Raw genomic sequence first — 20,612 nt, 5'->3', positions numbered from 1 at the left:
AAATACACTTGCTATCATGTTTATAAATTTATGTTAAGCACCTGCATAAAGCAAAAACAGGAAAAGAGAAAAATAATTTCACAGGAGAATTATAATGTAATTAATTGTGACCATTTTGCAGTAAATCTCTTGGATAAAAAAAAAATGTACCTAAAAGTTTTATATGTTTCAAAACATATATTCTAATAAGATTCTTCTGCTTATTCTTGAGAGTAAGAAATAATCTATTTGACAAGTGAATATGGACTTTTACATCACATTTTTAAAAACTACAATTCTTGCTTCCCTCTACTCGTCTTTTTTTTCCATAATTATATAAATAATAGTGCACCTAAACAGTGGAATAATAGTGGGAAAAACCCACCTTTTTTCCAAATCATAAAAAATAGTTTGCAAAAAAAAAGGAAAGAAATATATTTGCTAGATTTGTGGCATTTTTTCAACATTTTCGTTGTTTTTCTCTTCTAAACCTCTGCTGTAATAACATACTTTTTAATACTAATATTCAGCACACCCCAGAAATAAAATTAGGAAGACAAATACTGACACTGTATTAGATGATACAATTTCTCTGTTGTTTAAGACCAGTAGCTTTCTGGAAAAGTTGGAATTTCTGATTAGAAATAACTCAACCATTGATCTTCCTCTAGAGCATGAGACTATTACCCAAAATCTTAACAATCATCAAAATAAAAAATCTCTCCTGCAATACATCTAAAGGGAAAATTTTAATGAAGAGTTTTTGTCCCATAATTCCTTAATGGTTTAAAGCAAATATGACTATAGTTCCCAAATTTCTCACTGAGAAATATCAATCTTGAAATAGATTAGATTAATATGATATACTAAGATTAATATGATTTAAACAATTAAATGGGCTTTATAGATGGAAATGCATTAGGAGACCAAGTACATCTCCATTAGATCTGAAGCTAAAGGCAGGCTCTATCCAGTTGACTGGATGCTAGGCTACAAAGGCCCAGCATTTGGGACAAGTCTGAGGTGCCATCTCAGCTCCAGAGTTCCCTAAAACATCATTTCTTGTCTCTGCACACAGTGCAAGCTCTCCCTCTGTCCAAACCTGCTTTCTTCACTCTCTTACAGGTGTTTCTGAGAGCACTTTCCAATAAACTTACTGTATACAAATGTTCCTCTCAGACTAATTCTGGCCAATGGGCTGTGAGCTTATGTGGTAAGTCATTTCCACCCTAGACATTTAACCATATGAGTGCATTCTTCAGTCTCTCTTCTCATTCTGCTGACACCTCACATATCACCTATTCCAAATTATATAGCTACAGGCAGTGAGACCTAGTCAGGTGGTGACTGTATGGAAGAGAACTTCTCTCAACCTTGCCTCCTATTGACCTATAATAGATAAGCAATGGTGAGAGACAAACAAACTGTTATGTTATTCTGCAAAGCCTAGCCTCTCTTGACTAATATAGTGTCCATAAACATCCCTTCTCTTTGGGGTAATATAATTTCTTGAGAATAAATGAAAGTCAATCAATTTCATGGGATGAATTTCTTTACATAGAATGAACCCAGAACTTCAATGCTATTCATGTTGATCACTAAGAAAACATTACCCCCACCACATTCTTACCTTTCTTTTCTTACTTTTGAGTTTTCAAAATATTATAGTGAAAAATGTTTGGAATTTTTTTCTTTAAATTTGGTAATTCCAGATTTAATGAACTTTAGTAAGAAAAAAAATGGAGATATACTGCCTTGTAGAGTGATTATAAGGATGAGATAATGTATTTGAAAACCACTAGTACATTGTAGACAATAAACCTTAGTTTCCTTTTTGTCTTCCTTTCCGGTAATAAAAAAAATGTCAGTTAAATTTAGCATCACTTAAGTTTTACCAACTTGATAGGGTGTTTCCACATGGATAATCTCAAAAGAAAGATCCTCTGAAATTCAGAGTAAATAAAGCAATTAGTCCCGGACACCAAGGGCATGGTTTATTTCACAAGTGAGTAAACAGTGTCTGGGTTCTGCTATTTATAAGTAGAAGTTCAGACTGAGATTTGCAAGTAAAATTAATTGTAATTTTCAATTATTTCCTCCCCATTTTTTTTCTCTTATTGTGAAGTAATTCAAATTCTTTACCTTTTACCCTGTTGTAGAATACTTCCGCATTTAGACCAATAGGTTGATGGTTTAGAATTGGTTTTGAGCAAGAGTTGCAAACTGAAATGATAATGAGGGCAAGAAAGACAATGAGTAAAGTGAGTCAGGTTTAAGAAATAAAGAAAATCAATACATGGTTCTCTAAGTTATCTTTAACTTTAGATGGCTCCCAACATCCAGATCACAGTCTTTAAATACCAATCCTCACTCAAAGGAGCCAGGATTCCTGAAGTCTATGTCTGGGCTAAAAATGTACATGATGAGATTGGAACAGTTTGTCCAACAAGTAACAAAGGAATTTTCAAAGTTCACTAGGGTGAATCCAAATGAAGTGAAAGAAAAATATAAGCATCAGTAAGGACAATACCTCCTATGGATTGAGACATAAGAAATATGTTTAAATACATGAGCCCATAATACTAAAAAAATACAAATTAGTCTCAAATGGAGGATGCCAATTATTTTGAGAAACTCATTAATAGAAGAAAATAATCAAACATTTATTCAGCTTTTCCTGTAAGAACTGTGCCACTAGGTAAACAAATAATAAACAAGAGAATGTTTTTCTTAATAGAAGTATTTCAGGTATTAAACAAGGACAGGATAGTTTAATGAGACCATCAACATTTTGCAACCTTTCATGAATTGCTGGATCTAGGCATTGGACACTAACATTAATAAGAGAGAGATCCTGACATTATATGCCTCCTGATAGAAGATACCACTGCCAATGAAATACTATTTCCAAAAAATTCAATCCAGTTTACCATAAATACAGACAATAGAGGAACATGCTAAATTTTATCATGGTAAATGAGCAAATTTTTGACTGTGAGAAACTACAAAACAATCAACCAGGTTTATTGAACAAATAAGTGACCAGAAGAAAGAGACAAAGGGGTGGGGGGTGGGGATTGAGAGAAAGAAAAAAAACAGACAGAGACTGAGAGAAGCTATAAATTAGAAGATATTTTAAAGACATCAGTCAATTACCTTGTATATAACTTATTTTAATTCTGATTTAAACAACGTGTAACGTACATGCATGAGGCCATTGGAAATTTTAACACACTGGATATTTTGCATAGTTATTGTTAATGTTTAGGTGTGACTATATTATGATTATGTGATTGTTTTACATAAGTGTTCCTATCTTTTATTGTTACATGCCGAAACACAGAGAAAATCCTAGGATGTCAGAGATTTTCTTTTAAATAATACAGTGGAGGGAAGGGGGTGGGGATATAGATGAAACACGATGGGACTTGAGTAATGAGTAATGACAGTTAAAGCCATGAAATAGGGTCATGGGGATTACCTATATCTACTTTCCTATATGTTTGAAATGTTTTATAACAGAAGCCTTTTAAAATTGAAAAAAAAAACTGAAATAAAAAAACTACAGAATGGATTTAAGAAATATCTTAGTTTTGTCTTAATTCTACTGTAAGCAAAACAAAATTAGTCTGATGATAAAAGGCAACCATCTCCTATCCGCGGGATTGGGACACTAGGGGCTGGTGGGGATAGAAGAGTGCATGGCCATTGCAAGAGGAGTGGCCCAGCACAAGGTTTATCCATGCTATGTCTGGCATCAAGGTTGATAATGCTAGATTTCTGATGTTTTCACAAAAGCTGTAAATCGAGTATGTGTTGGTGTTAAGTGTTGGCAACTAATGCAAATATCTTTAAATCACTCTGTGGTTAAGTACTACATGGATCAAACAAAACATGACATTTTGCAACCTCTGGTTTATAAGGAAGCATCACAAAGTGCCTTAACGACAGGCTTCCTTATCACCAAAGGGGAGTCACAGGTTATAAAACACCAGCACCTAAGTCTCATGGACTACTGCCAGGAACCCCACATTTGGTCTATAAGCCATTGATTCACCCCGTTGTGCCATGTGCAATTTCTCTTTCTGTGTCCAGTCTTTCCAGATTGAACCTTTGGCTGGAATGATTGTTTGACTTTCAACTCCAGATTCCCTCCTGCACGCATTAGTCAGATCTTCAGAGTCTCAGGATACAATCTAGCACCACTTTCAGCAAAACCTCCATAAACCCCCATCTCTGTCCAGTATCACAGGCACCCTGCCTGTCCAGAAGGCCTGTTTGGTAAGAGGTTGGTTTATAGTTATCCTAAATATTAATTAATGTGACTTTACTAAACACAAAACACGTGTTTTCCTCATTCTCATTCAAGGCTAGCTTTCTTCTGGCCTGCACTAAACACCGGACCTCTTTAGATAGTTACATGCTATTTGTTTATAATCCATACTCAGTTGGAAAATTGCTATCCGGCTAAGTATAAACAATTCTAATAATTGACCATCAAAACGACCTAGCCACTTCCTCTGCATCCGCATGTACAAATAGTGATGTAATAAGCTCTCAAATATCTTCTCATTAGTACTTACAACTTGTTTGCTGTTCTTGAGACTGGATATAGTCATATAAATGTTGATTTTAGTTAGATTTAATTTGTCTAAATGTTGTTTTTTGTAATAAAACTCAGTGTTCAGATGTTAGATGCTTAGAATGTCACTAAGAAAAATAGATACATTTACAGTGGTAGAGATATTTACTACCAGCATGTTCTGAAATATAGCTCAGTTTATTAATATAGAATTTAATGAAACTACTTCTCTACTTCCCTACAAGCTGCTTCTTCACCATTCTCCATTCCTCACCCTTGCCAGGTTTAGGTCAAGCACAAACCCACAATTTTATGTATTGGAATAGTTGGGGCAGAAAACTGAGATAATGAGTTTGGTCAACATCTTTAGTATTTTAAATATTTTAATACCGTAATAGATATAAATGAAATGAGTTGGAACATCGTACATAAAATATCTTCTAGTTATGTTAAAATGGCATTTAAATTACCTATATCTATTATTGCCTCAACAATAAAATTAAAAGAAAATGTTTAAAACTTGCTTAACTCATAAATCATTTATCTACTGGTGGTCCTTCCTCTAATCTCCAGAGCCTAGCTATGAGGCCCCGGTGCTCTCTGATGACCTGATGTTGGAGCAGGTATGGCAGCGTCTAGCAAACCCTAAACAAAAAAAGTCTTAGTTTGGGGCGCCGGGGTGGCTCAGTCGGTTGAGCGTCTGACTTTGGCTCAGGTCGTGGTCACAGTTTGTGAGTTCAAGCCCCATGTCGGGCTCTCTGCTGACCCCTTGGAACCTGGAGCCTGTTTTGGATTCTGTGTCTCCCTCTCTCTCTCTGCCCCTCCTCTGCTCATGTGCTGTTTCTGTCTCTCAGTAAGAAATAAACATTAAGAAAATAATAATAAAAATTAACAAATAAAGAATCTTAGTTCATGTCCCACTTAGAATTGGTTTTCATAGGCCATTTTTTCTCTTCATTAAATACCTTTTTTTAAACACTGTAAAAAAAAATCGAAACATAACTGCAGGACAAGATTAGCGGAAGATCCATTAACAAAAGTTTGGGATGTGTGTATGAGGAAGTATATGTGTACTGCTATAATTACTTTGTAACTTGTGTTGCTTGTTTTCCTGTTTTTCTGAAAAAAAATTCAATTTCTCCTTATTTTGTTACATAATGCTAGAAAAGTCTGTACTTAAAAAATCTCTAGAACTGTAGCAATTTAACCATCCTTACATTTAAATTAAACATTTATTGGATCATGTACTCAAAGTAGTCAAAAAGAGAGAGAGAGAGATAATACAAAATAGAATGTGTTAGAAAAGAACTAAAATGGAGCATTTTAGATTCCACTAGGGATTTCTAAAAAGATAGGGATTTAGCTATTTTCTATATATTAAAAAGACTCAGGGGCACCTTGGTGGCTCAGTCAGTTAAGCGACTGACTCTTGATTTTGGCTCAGGTTATGATCTCATGGTTCATGAGTTCGAACCCCACATTGATCTCTGCACTGACAGCACAGAGCCTGCTTGAGGTTCTCTGTCTCCCTCTCTCCCTCATCTTTCCTCTCTCCCTCTCTCTCTCTCTGTCTTTCTCAAAAATAAATAAACTTTTTAAAAAAAGACTTAGAAATATATATTTATTTATAAAGGGGTAGTTTAGGCAAACTAAAATGCTTCTTTTGGCAAGAATCACATACTTTATTATGAGAGCATGATTTATCTCATGCTGAATGAAAGTTATAAATGCCTTTAATTATTTAAAAAAGGGAAAATAGGGGCGCCTGGCTGGCTGAGTTGGTAGAGCAAGCAACTCTTGATCTCAGGGTTTGAGTCCCACACTGAGTGTGGAGCCTTCTTAAAAAATTTTTTTTTAATTAAATAATAAAATTAAATTAAAATTAAATAAAATAAAGAAAGAAAATGCATCATTATTACCTATATTATACAACTTAATCAATTGGCAACGCTTTAAGAGAATGGGTTTAGTAGTCAAATTGTTAAGCATTATAAAGTCTAAAGACCTTTTTTTAAATTTTATTTTATAGATTAAAACTATGTCTGAGAAGCTTAGTTGACTTATCCAAGATAACACAGATTTTTTTTCTTGTAGCTGAACTGATATTAAAACTGAGCTTTTGGTGTGCCTGGGTGGCTCAATTGATTGTCTGACTTCGGCTCAGGTCATGATCTGACTGTTCATGGGTTCAAGGCCCACATCTGGCTTTGTGTTGACAGCATGGAGCTTGCTTCAGAATCTCTGTCTCCTTTACTCTCTGTCCCTCTTCTTGTACTCTCTCTCCAAGAATAAATAAACACTTAATTTTTTTTTTTTTAAATCTTAGCTTTTGTGGGGCACCTGGGTGGCTCAGTCAGTTGAGCATCTGATTCATGTTTGGGGCTCAGGTCATGATCCCAGGGTTGTGGAATCGAGCCCTGTGTAAGGTTCCGTGCTGGGTGTGGATCCTGTCTGAGATTCTCTCTCCCTCTATTTCTGCCCCTCTCCCTCACTCTTAAATTAAATTAAATTAAATTAAATTAAATTAAATTAAATTAACTTTAAAAAAAAGACTGGAAGATTTTTTAAAAAATAATAAAACTCAGCTTTTATAAGTTATGCTACAGTAGCACACAAACTCTCACACATCTCTGGATTATACTAACAAAGGTTTACTCCTCATTCATTTTGGTTGGCTGCTATTTTACAACATGTGTCTGCTCGTTCTAAGACCTAGCTTGAAGAAGCCTTATTTGTAGTGTGCCATTTTTCAGATAGAGGGAAAAAAAAGGTTTTACAGAATTATATAATGCCTTTTAAAGCTTTTGCTCAGATGTGACATATGTCAGTTCCACTCACATTCTATTACCATATATTTTGTTACTTACATGGCAAACCTGACTCAGTGGGGTGGAGGTGTATAGTCTTCTTACAAGGAGCTTAGCTCAGAAGTAGAAACAATTACCTCATTTACAACAACAGATCCTTGATCCCCAGAACTGCACCCTCTCTCAATAAGCAGTGGGCCTCTCCATTTCTTGGAGTTATGAATACAGTGGCTCCTGAGGGCTCACTGGCTACCATGTCAGATCTGACTTCTAATTTTTTTTTAATTTTTTTTTTTTAACATTTATCTATTTTTGAGACAGAGAGAGACAGAGCATGAGCAGGGGAGGGGCAGAGAGAGAGGGAGACACAAAATCCGAAACAGGCTCCAGGCTCTGAGCTGTCAGCCCAGAGCCTGATGCAGGGCTCAAACTCACGGACCGCGAGATCATGACCTGAGCTGAAGTCGGATGGACGCCCAACCGACTGAGCCACCCAGGCGCCCCTGACTTCTAATTTTTAAGGCAGAATGAAGATCTTATTGAAAACATTAAGACTGAATACCGTTTCCTCTGAAGCTAAAAAAACTAAAATTACTAAAAGGAATAAATTAACTCTAAGCTAGCACTTCTCTTCTATAGACTCATAAGAAAGAAGTTACTTTTTTCAATGAAGAGTCTTCCTGGAATAAAAATTAGTCCTTTTACTGCAGAGAAAGAGGATGTCTTTTGCACTGCTGGTGGGAATGCAAACTGGTGCTGCCACTCTGGAAGACAGTATGGAGGTTCCTCAAAAAATTAAAACTAGAACTACCCTATAGCCCAGCAATTGCACTACTAGGTATCTATCCAAGGGATACAGATGTGCTATTTTGAAGGGGCACATGCACCCCATTGTTTATAGCAGAACTATCAACAATAGTCAAGGTATGGAAAGAGCCTAAATGTCCATCGATGGATGAATGGATAAAGAAGATGTGATGTATATACATATATATATATATATATATATTCTTTTTTATTGCATTTGATACATACACACACACACACACACACACACACACACACACAATGGAGTATTACTCAGCAATCAAAAAGAATGAAATCTTGCCAACTACATAGATGGAACTAGAGGGTACTATGCTAAGTGAAATTAGTCAGAGAAAGACAAATATCATATGACTTCACTGATATGAGGACTTTAAGATACAAAAAAGATGAACATAAGGGAAGGAAAGCAAAAATAATGTAAAATCAAGGAGGGGGACAAACATAAGAGACTCTTAAATATAGAGAACACACAGAGGGTTGCTGGAGGGGTTGTGGGAGGGGGGATGGGCTAAATGGGTAAGGGACATTAAGGAACCTACTCTTTTTTTTTAATTTTTTTTTAACGTTTATTTATTTTTGAGACAGAGAGAGATAGAGTATGAATGGGGGAGGGTCAGAGAGAAGGAGACACAGAATCTGAAACAGGCTCCAGGCTCTGAGCTGTCAGCACAGAGCCTGATGCAGGGTCTGAATGTGACATCATGACCTGAGCAGAAGTCAGCCACTTAACCAACTGAGCCACCCAGGCGCCACTAGGAACCTACTCTTGAAATCATTGTTGCACTATATGCTAACTAACTCAATGTAAATTAAAAAATAAATTATAAAAAATAATAAATAAATATAAAAAATAGTCTTTTTATATTTCTATGACATGAGTCACACTTTTAGTAAATATTGTTATTGCCTCCCTAACATCCATTTCCACTCATCCCCATTTAGTAACATTCAATTTGGGGAATTAGTCTTAATTCAAGAGATGGGTCTGCTCCAGCTAAGAATAATCCTATTTCTCTTGCCAAGTGACTTGTTCAGAATGGGCTGATTCCTGCCATTCAAATATGAGGAGAAGGTTGCTGAACACTTCTAGAAAATATCCCTTTTTACTCTTTCTTTTTCAAAATTGTATTTATTTATTTTGAGAGAGAGAGAGAGAGAGAGAATGAGCAAGGGAGATACAGAGAGAGGGGGAGAGAGAAAATCCCAAACAGTCTCCACACTGTCTTTGCTGAGCCCAATATGGAGCTTGATCTCATGAAACTGTGAGATCATGACCTGAGCTGAAATCAAGAGTCCGATGCTCAACCAACTGAGCCACCCAGGCACTCCCTTTTTACTCTTAAAGACAATATAATGGAAAATTGTTCTCTCTACCTTTCACGGAATGTGAACATGAAGCACCTTATCCTAGCAACTGTTGGCAACCATCTTGACAGCATGAGGTGTGACCACTTGAGGGCAAATCTGACATTGATAATGCTGAGAGAAAAGCAGAGAAATATTGCTAGAACCCTAATCAAACTAACCTAAATCCTACCTCTGGATTTATAGTTATGTAAGCCATTAAAATCCTTTATTGTTTAGTCAGATTAAATTGATATTCACATACTTCAACCGAAAGTATCCTAAGAAAGCATTAGTCCTCTCCTTCTTTATCTTCCCCATGTCCCCAATAATCAAAGCTACAAGATGAGTGTTGGTTCTGTAAGAGTTATAAACAAATATTTATCTCTCCTCTTGAGTTCTACAATGAAAAATGTTTTCTTTTTTATTTTATTAAAATATCTTCTCATATATTGGTATACCTAACTATGATGCAAGAGACATCTTCTATATGTTATTTACTTGAATAAGAATTTTAAGCAAATATCAGTATATATTCTACTAGAAAAGAAGGAACAAATAAAGATGACCAAATAAGTCCTTGAAGAAAGTGTTTTAAAAATGATGTCATCTTCAATAGATTACCCATGCCCTATTGTCTTAGCTGTGAACATTGCCCCCAAATAAATAGATATTCAGAACACCCAAGAAGTTGTTGAATAAACAGAAGCATGAGAAATTTTCACTAGTAGTTTTCAGTATGATACAAAAATAACATGGGTGGGTGGCAATAAAAATCAGTATACAATTCTCTATTTCTCTTATTTTAACTGCTATGCCCACATCTATCTAAACAAATATGCCAAAACAAGACAGTACTGTTCCTAGAAAACATTAGTTACAATACATGTTACTCTTGACCTTTCCTTATTTATATCTGTCTTATAATGTGCCCATGGCAAGGGTTAATTCCAATACATTCCTGCTCTGAATTTAATATGACATTCACTACACCTTCCTAACCAACATAAATCTTTTGTTCCTAGCTTATAGTTTTAAACTGCACATCTGCAAATATCTCAGGGGGGCAGAACTGACAGAACAGAGAGAAATTGGAGTCTCAACAAGTTGCAAACATTCATGTATGTTCTAAGCCAGCAAAATAAGATTTCACTATCAAGGGCTTGCCTCCATGCTAAAGGCAAAAAAATAAAATAAAAAACAGGCATTAGAAAAGTCATAAACAAAGTTTTCCAAAGTTTTCTGGGTATCAGAAACACTCCAAAAAGTAATATAATAATATTTATGAATTAAGAGCAAATATAATATGAAGTTTCAAAAAGAAACGTCAAATGTTGAAATTTAAGGGGAAAGAAACTCAAAACAAAATGCAGAAGATGCATTTGGCACCCCAGTGCATGGGCAGGTGATAGCAGGTGATGCCAGGGAAGGTGTGTAGCAGGAACCTGAGGATTTCCAGAGGAATAGGTGATGGCAGCAGATGGCGAGGTAACATGCAGAAACTAGAAGGGAGTGCGATGTGGAGAATGTCTGAGTATGAAATGTGGTATGAAGGAGGGGTGGCTCCCTGCTCCAAGGACAGTGTGAAGATTGTGCCACTGCACAGTTGAATCTATGATTCAGGAAGGCCAGGGACACAAGATTAAAAAAACTGGAAAAGAAGATTTTTAAATATGCAAGATGGAAGAAGGAACCTCAGATAAGGGTCTGATGGATCAGGATAGCACCCAGTTTCCTGGGTGAGTCTAATTTTGCTCACAGACCACTCTAAAAAAGATGGTAGTTGGATCAGGGGATTATTCCTCATGACAAATACAAAGACATAGTAAACATCTTTGTGGAAGATGTTTCCCTATCAAATTTCAAGTTACAGGTGGGTGATTTTGGACAACTGGCATAAACTAACCAGGAATGAATGCTAAGAATGAAGTCAAAAAGATTTTTCAGTTTGTGATAGACTTGCTTTCACTTAGAAACTAGTAATTCTGTCCATTGGGGGTCCTTGGGTGTGTATAATAATATGACTATTTTACTCTTTATTGGATACTAGAGATTTGCTGATGTGTATGGGAGTTTGGCTGAGACTATGATAGGCTTATGGGCCCTATTAACTGTTCAGATTCTTTATAAAAGAGCACATGGGAAGAGTGAGGTAGATTAATGCAACTAATTTCAGCTAATGTACAGAAAGAGCTATATACCTAGTGAAGGATGCTTCAGCTGCAGAAGGAACTCCAAACATACACGTGCATCTGACTGAGACTTCTTTGGCTGAGACAGAGCAAAAAGTAACCATGACCTTTAATTTCTGAAAGTTTGACTATAAATGATTAAAGGATTTAATTTGTGGCTTTAGTTTCTCCCTAAAAATACAATAATAGGAGGAGTTATATTGCTCAAACTTGAAGCAGATGTATATTGCTGGCATTGTCTTACTTATATAAATTTTATTTTATCATTCAGGCTCATTGCCTGGTCTCAGATAAATTACACTGGACAGCATGACTAGGCAAAGTTTAAGAAAAGAAATCAAATAAGTAGTGAATTCTTCAGCCTAGGGCGGGATTTCTCAGCCTCAGTACTACTGACATTTTGAGCAGATAATTCTTTTATGGATAATGCCCCATGCATTGCAAAATGTTTAGCAGAATCCCTGACCTGCAGCCACTAGATATCTGTAGCTCTATCTTGCCCCCTCCCCCAGTTGTGACTACTAAAATTGTCTCTACACATTGCCAAATATCCCCTAGAGAACAAAATCCCCCTGATGCTGAACCTCTGACCTAGAGAACAAAGTGGACCTTAGGTTAATTTAACAGGTTCTGACTCATTTCAGAGCCTTTTAACAGAAAAGGCTGAACTGCTTACCATTACATACAAGAAAAGTGGTGCTTTTCAGGAAGTAGCCTCATGAAGACAGGAAAAGGATTGCCCTGAAATTGTCTGTTCTCCTCTTCCAAGGGAAACCCCATATGATATTTAACCACAGGGGAGTGATACGACTAACAGATCATGGGAACTAAACCAAGAACCATTTTCTGCCCCTCCCCCCAAATTTCTGCCCAGATCTGTTGGATAGAAACCAAGAAAAAATGAGTGCCCTATCACATTGGTGAAATTGGGACTAAGAAATGCCATTCCCTACATCACCAAATTATATAGGTTCAAGAGCCAATGAGTGGGAGTGGGAGAGATCCCTTTCACTATTACACCTAATAACTTACTTAAGGGATTTTTTTTGGTGTCTGTGCCCACAGCCTTGGACTTGGTGATTTGAAGTTGCTAGTTACCAAGGGAGAAATGCTTCCAGTGAGGAAGGTAGTCATGTTCCATGTAACTGAGAGCTGAGACAGCCCTCTGATCATTAAGACTTCTCCTATTACTGAACCAAGAGGCAGAGGTTACTCCATTCATCGGGGACATTGATTACTATTACCATGGGGATCAGGGTAATAGTTCTCCTACTGCCCCCCAAATTTGGAACAAAGTTCTTGGCCATAGCTGCATTCTTGACTCCTTCTGACTATAGCGCCTACCAGAAAGCTACTTTCCTATGGGCTCCTTTGCCTTTTCAATTTTAGCTTTACACAATTACTGGTCCCTTCTGCTCTGAAGTTTCCAGACTAAAAGCCAAAGCTGTTGCAATGAGCTGCAAGGACTTAAGTAGTGTGTCTGTTACATCTCTTTGCCTTGTTATGTCTCTGATTTCATCCCTTACCAACTGCCCCCTGTTCCCTCCGTCCCACCTACATAGACCTCTGTAGTGTTGCTCAAAGATACCAGGAATCCTCTGTCCCTGTGTTCTGTGCTTTTTCTGCTCTATACTGGAAATGCTTTTCCCTGATGACTGGGATTGGCATCAGTATAGTCTAGTGAAGGAGAAAAGATAAGAAGGAAGGCACTAAGCAGATGGAATAAATGCAGGCAGATTGGTTGTGCATTGATCTTTATTGAGTCTGAGGATGTGTGTGTGAGAGGTCAATATTATGAGAAGTAAGGGAAATGATTCATTTTCAGAAATACCAAAAAAAAGCTGTGCTGTCTAGTTAACAGTAGGTTTATAACCTATTGGAAATATGTAGGAACCCTCCCCGCCCCATCCCTGCCACAACGGAGTCCCAAGTCCTTAGACACTTCACTTCCTGGTCCTTCTTCCCCTCTCCATTTCACAGGCTTATTTTTGTGGGCTTTGCAAAGAGCATGTGCCAAAGAACAAGGGGAGGAGGACTGAAAATCTCTGTGTCACCTCAGGGAATGTACATTTGTTTCAGTCAGACTATTTTCTGCCTTATATGGGCATAAGCAACATCCAGGTAAGGCTATAACTCTGTAGTACTCAGCCAATGAGGAACCAGGGGAGGGATTTGCATGCTAGGAAATAAATTGTCTGCTGTAACTGCCCTGAGTGTGCCTGTCCAGCAGACACCCACTCTTGCAGGAACGTTGGTTAAAGCCTCACTTCACTGCACTCCAAGTCCCTGCGTCCTTCCTTTGATTGGGTAGGTGGGCTTATTTCTCACAGTATACTACACTCTCTACTTTTGTATGTATAATAAGAAATTGAAAAGAACCTCTGGAGTTGGATCTGAGGAGCGGGCATTTTAGCAAGTTATCCGTGTGGTACTCATGTATGAAGTCATTTGGGAACCCTGGTTCTGGTGCCTATAAATCTTCCTTTCTATTCTGTAGAGTGGGAAGTTTCCAGAAATCTTTGTGTATCCAGGGTCTCCAAATTCTTCCTTATGATGTTCTGCTCACCCCCTTCTCCTTATGAGTCCCTGCCACATTCTTAGAATCTTTTCCTGTCTGATTCTCAGCTTAGATGTCAGTTATGTCGTGTGTCAGCTCTTTATCCTCTTTAATAAGCCTGACAGTTTTCCTCACTTTTGCCAGCAGATCAGCTGACATTATGCTCTCACATAATTACAGAGTGCCTCCGGCAACAAGATAAACACAAAACATGCCCTTTGGGTCACTGGAAATACTCCCTCCATGTTTACAGTTCTGAGTTTGCAGATGACCTACAGCTTTAGAGCTGCCTCCTGCTAAATTGTCACAACAAAATGCCCATTTGCCCTGAAATTTTTCTCTCAAACTTGCTGACACCTAGGAAGTTAGAAACTCCTGGGACCCAAGAGGGCTATAATCCTGTTGCACATAGCAAACAGCTGTTAGTTTACAAAGTGCTGATAATTAACAATTTGTATTAGCTACATGTTAACCAGGACACCTCACAGACACCATTAACATACAGGGTCTCTGGAGTCAAATTTTCCAAACTCTGGCATTTCTTCTTGCTTGCTATTCCCTGATGGGCTCCTTTTTTTTTTTTTTTTTTTTCCAAAGTACTGTTACACTGTAGTAGGCTGGGAGTTGAAGACAGTTCTACCAGTATCCATGAATTCTTCTTAAACTTCAATTCCTTTATCTATGACATGAGGAGATTTGATGAGGCTAGATTTCTCAAGCTTTACTACCCAAAGTGTGCTCCACAGTCCTGCAGCACTGGTATCCCTGGAGAACTGGTCAATAATGCAGATTTTTAAGTCCCAATCCAAACCTACTGAACCAGAGTCAGCATGTTATTTTAAATATTTTTTTTTTTTTAATTTTTTTTCAACGTTTATTTATTTTTTGGGACAGAGAGAGACAGAGCATGAACGGGGGAGGGGCAGAGAGAGAGGGAGACACAGAATCGGAAACAGGCTCCAGGCTCTGAGCCATCAGCCCAGAGCCCGACGCGGGGCTCGAACTCATGGACCGCGAGATCGTGACCTGGCTGAAGTCGGACGCTCAACCGACTGCGCCACCCAGGCGCCCCTAAATATTTTTTAATGTTTATTTACTTTCGAGAGACAGAGGGAGGAAGGGAGGGAGGGCGGGAGGGGCAGAGAGAGACAGAGACACAGAATCCAAAGCAGGCTCCAGGCTCTGAGCTCTTAGCACAGAGCCTGATGCAGGGCTTGAACCCAGGAGCCATGAGATCAAGACCTGAGCCAAAGTCATCTGCTCAACCGACTGAGCTACCCAGCCGCCCCCAGAGTCAGCATTTCAAATAGACTTCCACATGACTCTTACCCACAGGATGGCACCTTTTTATTTCTGTTGTAACAAATTACTACAAACTTAGTGACTTAAAACAAAATTATTATGCTACAGTTCTATGGGTCAGAAGTGTGACACAGGTCTCACTGGGCTAAAATCAACAAGGCTGTCAACAGGGCTCAGTCCCTTCTCAAGGCTGTGGAAAGGATCTATTTCCTTGCCTCTTCTAGCTTCTAGAAGCAGCCTGCATTCTTTGGCTCATGGCTTCCTTTCTCCATCTTGAAAGCCAACAGTGTTGCATCTCTCTGACTTTCCAGAATCACGTCTCTCTCTAACCCTAAACTCAGTAGGGAAAAGTTCTCTACCTTTAAGGGCTAGCATGATTATATTAGGCTCATTTGGATTATGTAGGATAATCTTGCCACTTTGGAATCCTTAACTAAATTACATCAGAAAAATCCTTTTTGCCATATAAAGTAACATATTTACATTCCCAGGGATTATGATATAGACATTTTTGGAGGCCATGATTCTGCTTGCTCAACACTAAATTTTTTTTTTTTTAATGTTTTTATTTATTTTCAAGAGAGAGCAAGAAAGAGTGTGAGCGTGAGCAGGGGAAGGATACAGAGAGAGGAAGACACAGAATCCAAAGCAGACTCCAGGCTCTGAGCTGTCAGCACAGAGCCCAATGCGGGGCTTGAACCCAGGAGCTGTGAGATCATGACCTGAGCCAAAGTCAGACATTTAACCTACTGAGCCACCCAGGCGTCCCTACTCCACACTAAATTTTGAGAAGTTCTACTCATTACAACATATCCAACTCTAAGAAAATAACTTGAGGGGCACCTGGGTGGCTCAGTCGGTTGAGCGTCCAACTTCAGCTCAAGTCACGATCTCGCAGTCGGTGAGTTCGAGCCCTGCATCGGGCTCTGGGAGGATGGCTCAGACCCTGGAGCCTGTTTCGGATTCTGTGTCTCCCTCTCTCTCTGCCCCTCCCCCATTCATGCTCTGTCTCTCTCTGTCTCAAAAATAAATGTTAAAAAAAAAATTAAAAAAAAAAGAAAATAACTTGAATTCTTTTGTCTGTTTTGAGTATATTCTTCCTGTTATAGGTTGAATTGTATCCCTCTACTACTCTTCCCTGCCCTCAAATTCATATGTTGAAGTCACAACTCCTAGTGCCCCAGGCCATGACTTTACTTGGAGATAGGGCCTTTAAAGAGGTAATCAAGGTAAAATGAGCTTATGGGTAGTGAGTGGCCCTAGTCCAAAATGACTTGTATCTTTATAAGAAGAGCAAATTAGGATACAGACATGCACAGAGGAAAAAAACAAAACAAAACTTATGAAGACACAGAAGACAACCATCTATGAGGTAAGGGGCGAGACCTTAGAAGGAACCAGACCTAGCAACACCTTCATCTTGGACTTCCAGCCTCCAGGCTGTGAGAAAATAAATGTCTTTTGTGTAAGCCCTCCAGTCTGTGGTACTTCATCATGGCAGCCCTAGCAAATTAATGCACCTGCCAGTGCGATTTCAACATACTTTGCGACAACCATGACTACACTCTCATCAGTGCTGCTTTGTTATTGAGCTACTGAAGTCCTCCTGAACTGAGTTTAGTCACTTTTATCCCCTCTATCTGATAATAATCTCTACCTCAGTGTTAGACAGAATGATAACCCAGCCTACTTGCTTTCCCTGGTGACTCAGTCTACAGAAACATGTTCATCCTTCTTAACAAAATACACAAATTCAACTCAGTTCTGCATAAAATCCTTGCTGCTTTATCCAAGATTGTGTGCCGTTAATTATTCCCTCTCTTCCCAGGTTTTCTATCCTCTGCCAGTGAATCTTCCCTAACTACAAAAACGCTTGGTTCTACCTATTTAGTAGAACCACCAGCCTATAGTTCCTGTAAAACACTAACTTGTGCAAGAAGGAATTCATACTCAACCTCTGCATTCTCATCACCAAGCCACTGCTTCCCATCTCACAATCTGATTTCTATCCCAAACAGTTGGCCAGAACTGCCACCTCGGGTATAACTGGTGACCATTTTTATGATTGCCAAATCTGGTAGTATCTTCTCACTTCTCATTCTCTTTGATCTGCAGTTTCAACAGTGTAGATTGGACTTTTTTGCAGTGTTGTACTATTTCTTTTTTATTTTCCTTCTTCTCTAATGTTTCCTTCTTTGTCTCTTGCACTGACTCCATTTCTAAAACTATTCAGTGAGCCCTTACCATGTTTCAGAACAGGGCTGATTCTTACCCTTAAGAATTTGCTCTTTTTCTTCCCTACCTGAAGTGGGCTTTTCCCATGTTTAAATACAATTGTTTCCCAAATATCAATCCTTGGGATTCTCGGTCTTTCTCATAGTAATGTATTTACTCCTAATGATTTTTAACTAGGGCCTCATTGAAAGTAATTCCCAAAACTTTATTTATTTTTCATGACTTTCACTAAACTTATCTATTATCATGTTGCTGTACTATTTTATATTCTACATCTGAAATTAAACTTTATACAAATGAGCCAAAATTGTGCTTACTGAAATTGTGCATTGAAAAAGATAGAACAGGGGCGCCTGGGTGGCTCAGTCGGTTTAAGCATCCGACTTCAGCTCAGGTCATGATCTCACAGTTTGTGAGTTCGAGCCCTGCGTCAGGCTCTGTGCTGACAGCCTGGAGCCTGGAGCCTTCTTCGGATTCTGTGTCTCCTTCTCTCTCTTCCCCTCCCCAACTTGTGCTCTGTCTCTCTAGGTCTCTCAAAAAATAAAAAAAGTAAAAAAAAAAAAAAAAATTAAAAAAAGAAAAAGATAGACTATACAACAGTAAATACTTTGGTAGACTTTACCAAAACTAAGAATATAAAGTTTAATGTGATAAATGCAACAACCTGCAAATATTAACCACACAGGTACAAAGATGAGAGACTAGTTTTTATAAAGGAATCTGTAAAAAAGAGACATGAGACTACATTAAAAAGCTAGTAAATCTTAGACTGCATTAAGAGAGCATAGTTTCTAGAACAAGAAGGAAGGACATTCCATTGTTGTCTGGGCAGATAATACTAGGGTCAAACTTTTGAAATAGTTACTGGCACTTACCAATGGATGGCTAGCCAAAGAGCATGAGTAAAAACAATCAAAACGGAGGGAATCTGAAAAGTGTTTCTTATGTCAAAACATTAAAAAACAAAACAAAAAGGGAATACTTTGAATCAAATGGCTAGTTTTCTGAAGCACAAGAAGCTGAAAATCTACGAAACAAAGAGATGAAAAAAGATGGTGAAGACAGAGCATTGTGTAAAGCAACAAAATGAAGTGGAAATACTTATAGCACAACTGGCAGAAAAAGATAGTAACCTTCAAAAATGTCAAGAAGAATGGGATCAACCTATTGCAGCTTTAGAAATACAGCTGAAGGGACTGATCTCCAGCAACGTACAGAAAAATGAAATTGAACAACTTAAAAAGATCACATCAGAGGCTTCTGAAACAGAAGAAAAAACTTTAGTTATCAAGCCTAGCCATAGGAGTTCAATGGATCCTATCAGAGTTGAAACTGAACCTCAAACAACAAGTTTTGAAATTTCTAGAAATGAGTAGAGGATGGTTCTGCAGTCCTGGACTCTTGTGAAGTATCAACAGAAAATAATCAAAGTACTCCATCTCCAAAACCTGAGTTAGAGATTCAATTTACACCTTTACCAAACAAATTGTCAGTGAAACACCCTGGTTTTACCTTACCAGTGACAGTTAAGATTTCCAAGGCCCAGAAGAGGAAGAGCAATGAAATAGAGGAAAGTAAATATTTCCAAGATGGTGGAGATAGAAATAGTATTAAGCATATTCCTGAAGCTCTGTCAGGATTTGGTGAAATGTGAAAATAAGAATACTATGCCCAGAACTAATTTAAGTCCCTTGTTTCTGAGCATAGGAATTCTTGTGTCAAAACGAACAAAAGGCTTCCACACATCCATCATGTAAGAACTACACTGTTTACAGAGTCAGGCATCCACAGTTAGTATAAAGCTGGCCTCTAAGAAAAAAGAAGGAATGCTACAGAAATTTTGGAGACTTACAACATTCTCCAACAATTCTTCAATCAAAAGCAAAGAAGATAATTGAAACAATGAGCTCTTCAGTGGTCTCAATGTGGAAGTAAGTTAAGAAAATGTGTCTCAACCAAAACCAGACAAATGGAAATTATACACAAATGAAATTTCATCTCCTATTACATATATCTGGCCAAGTGATTTTGATGGTCCATAAAGTGAAAGAGAGTAATCATCAGATCCTCAAACAATGACTTTGAACTAAAACAGCCAAATAAATCACTTATGGAGAATGTGTCAATATAAATTTTATGTTCATAATCATTGCAACTTGCATCCTGACTTTTCAAAGATAATTGTATATATTATGATGCATTAAATCCCTCTGTGTACACATTGCTATTTTATACATGGTATAACTTTAATTCAATAAAGAAAATAATCCAATAACACAAAAAAATGGCTAGCTCCAAATATGAAATGTAGCTATAAAGGACAAAACACATGATAAAATCTGATTCAATATGGAAGACCTTTCTAATAAAGATGTTAAAAAATACATCCAGTTGCCATGTAATGACCTCTGCACCACAAAAATTCTACATCACCAAAAGTGTCCAAGAATTTAAGGTCTGTATTAAAGAAAAGTGATCTAACCTGACAGAAAGACAATGGACTTTGGATTCAAATAATATTGAATTCAAATGATGGCTTAGTAACTTCCACCTAGGTCATCTTGGAGAAGTTACTGACTTCTCTGAGCCACATCTACTCATATATAAAATTGGAAAATATTAACTTTGAGTGTTGTAAGGATTATATATAGTACATGTGAATTATTTGACCCTTGTCATTATAACTTTTAACAATGCATAGGTATAAATTTTGACTAAATTAAGCCTCCTAAGTCCTTTTCAATTCTAAGATCCTATGATTCCAAATTTTCTGAGAGCCCAGTGAA

General features: G+C 37.7%; 1 pseudogene; it reads left to right on the top strand.

Moving 5' to 3' along the window:
* Positions 1-11,010: 11,010 nt before the first annotated feature.
* On the top strand, positions 11,011-19,929 carry LOC112862659 (kinesin-like protein KIF20B; annotated as a pseudogene).
* The last annotated feature ends 683 nt before the right edge of the window (positions 19,930-20,612 follow it).

Source organism: Puma concolor, chromosome B2 (assembly GCF_028749965.1).
Source record: "Puma concolor isolate L17-30 chromosome B2, mPumCon1.1.hap2, whole genome shotgun sequence".
NCBI classification, from domain to species: domain Eukaryota; kingdom Metazoa; phylum Chordata; class Mammalia; order Carnivora; family Felidae; genus Puma; species Puma concolor.
The sequence above is the reverse complement of the archived record's forward strand: the minus strand, read 5'-3'. Positions and strand labels throughout refer to the sequence as shown.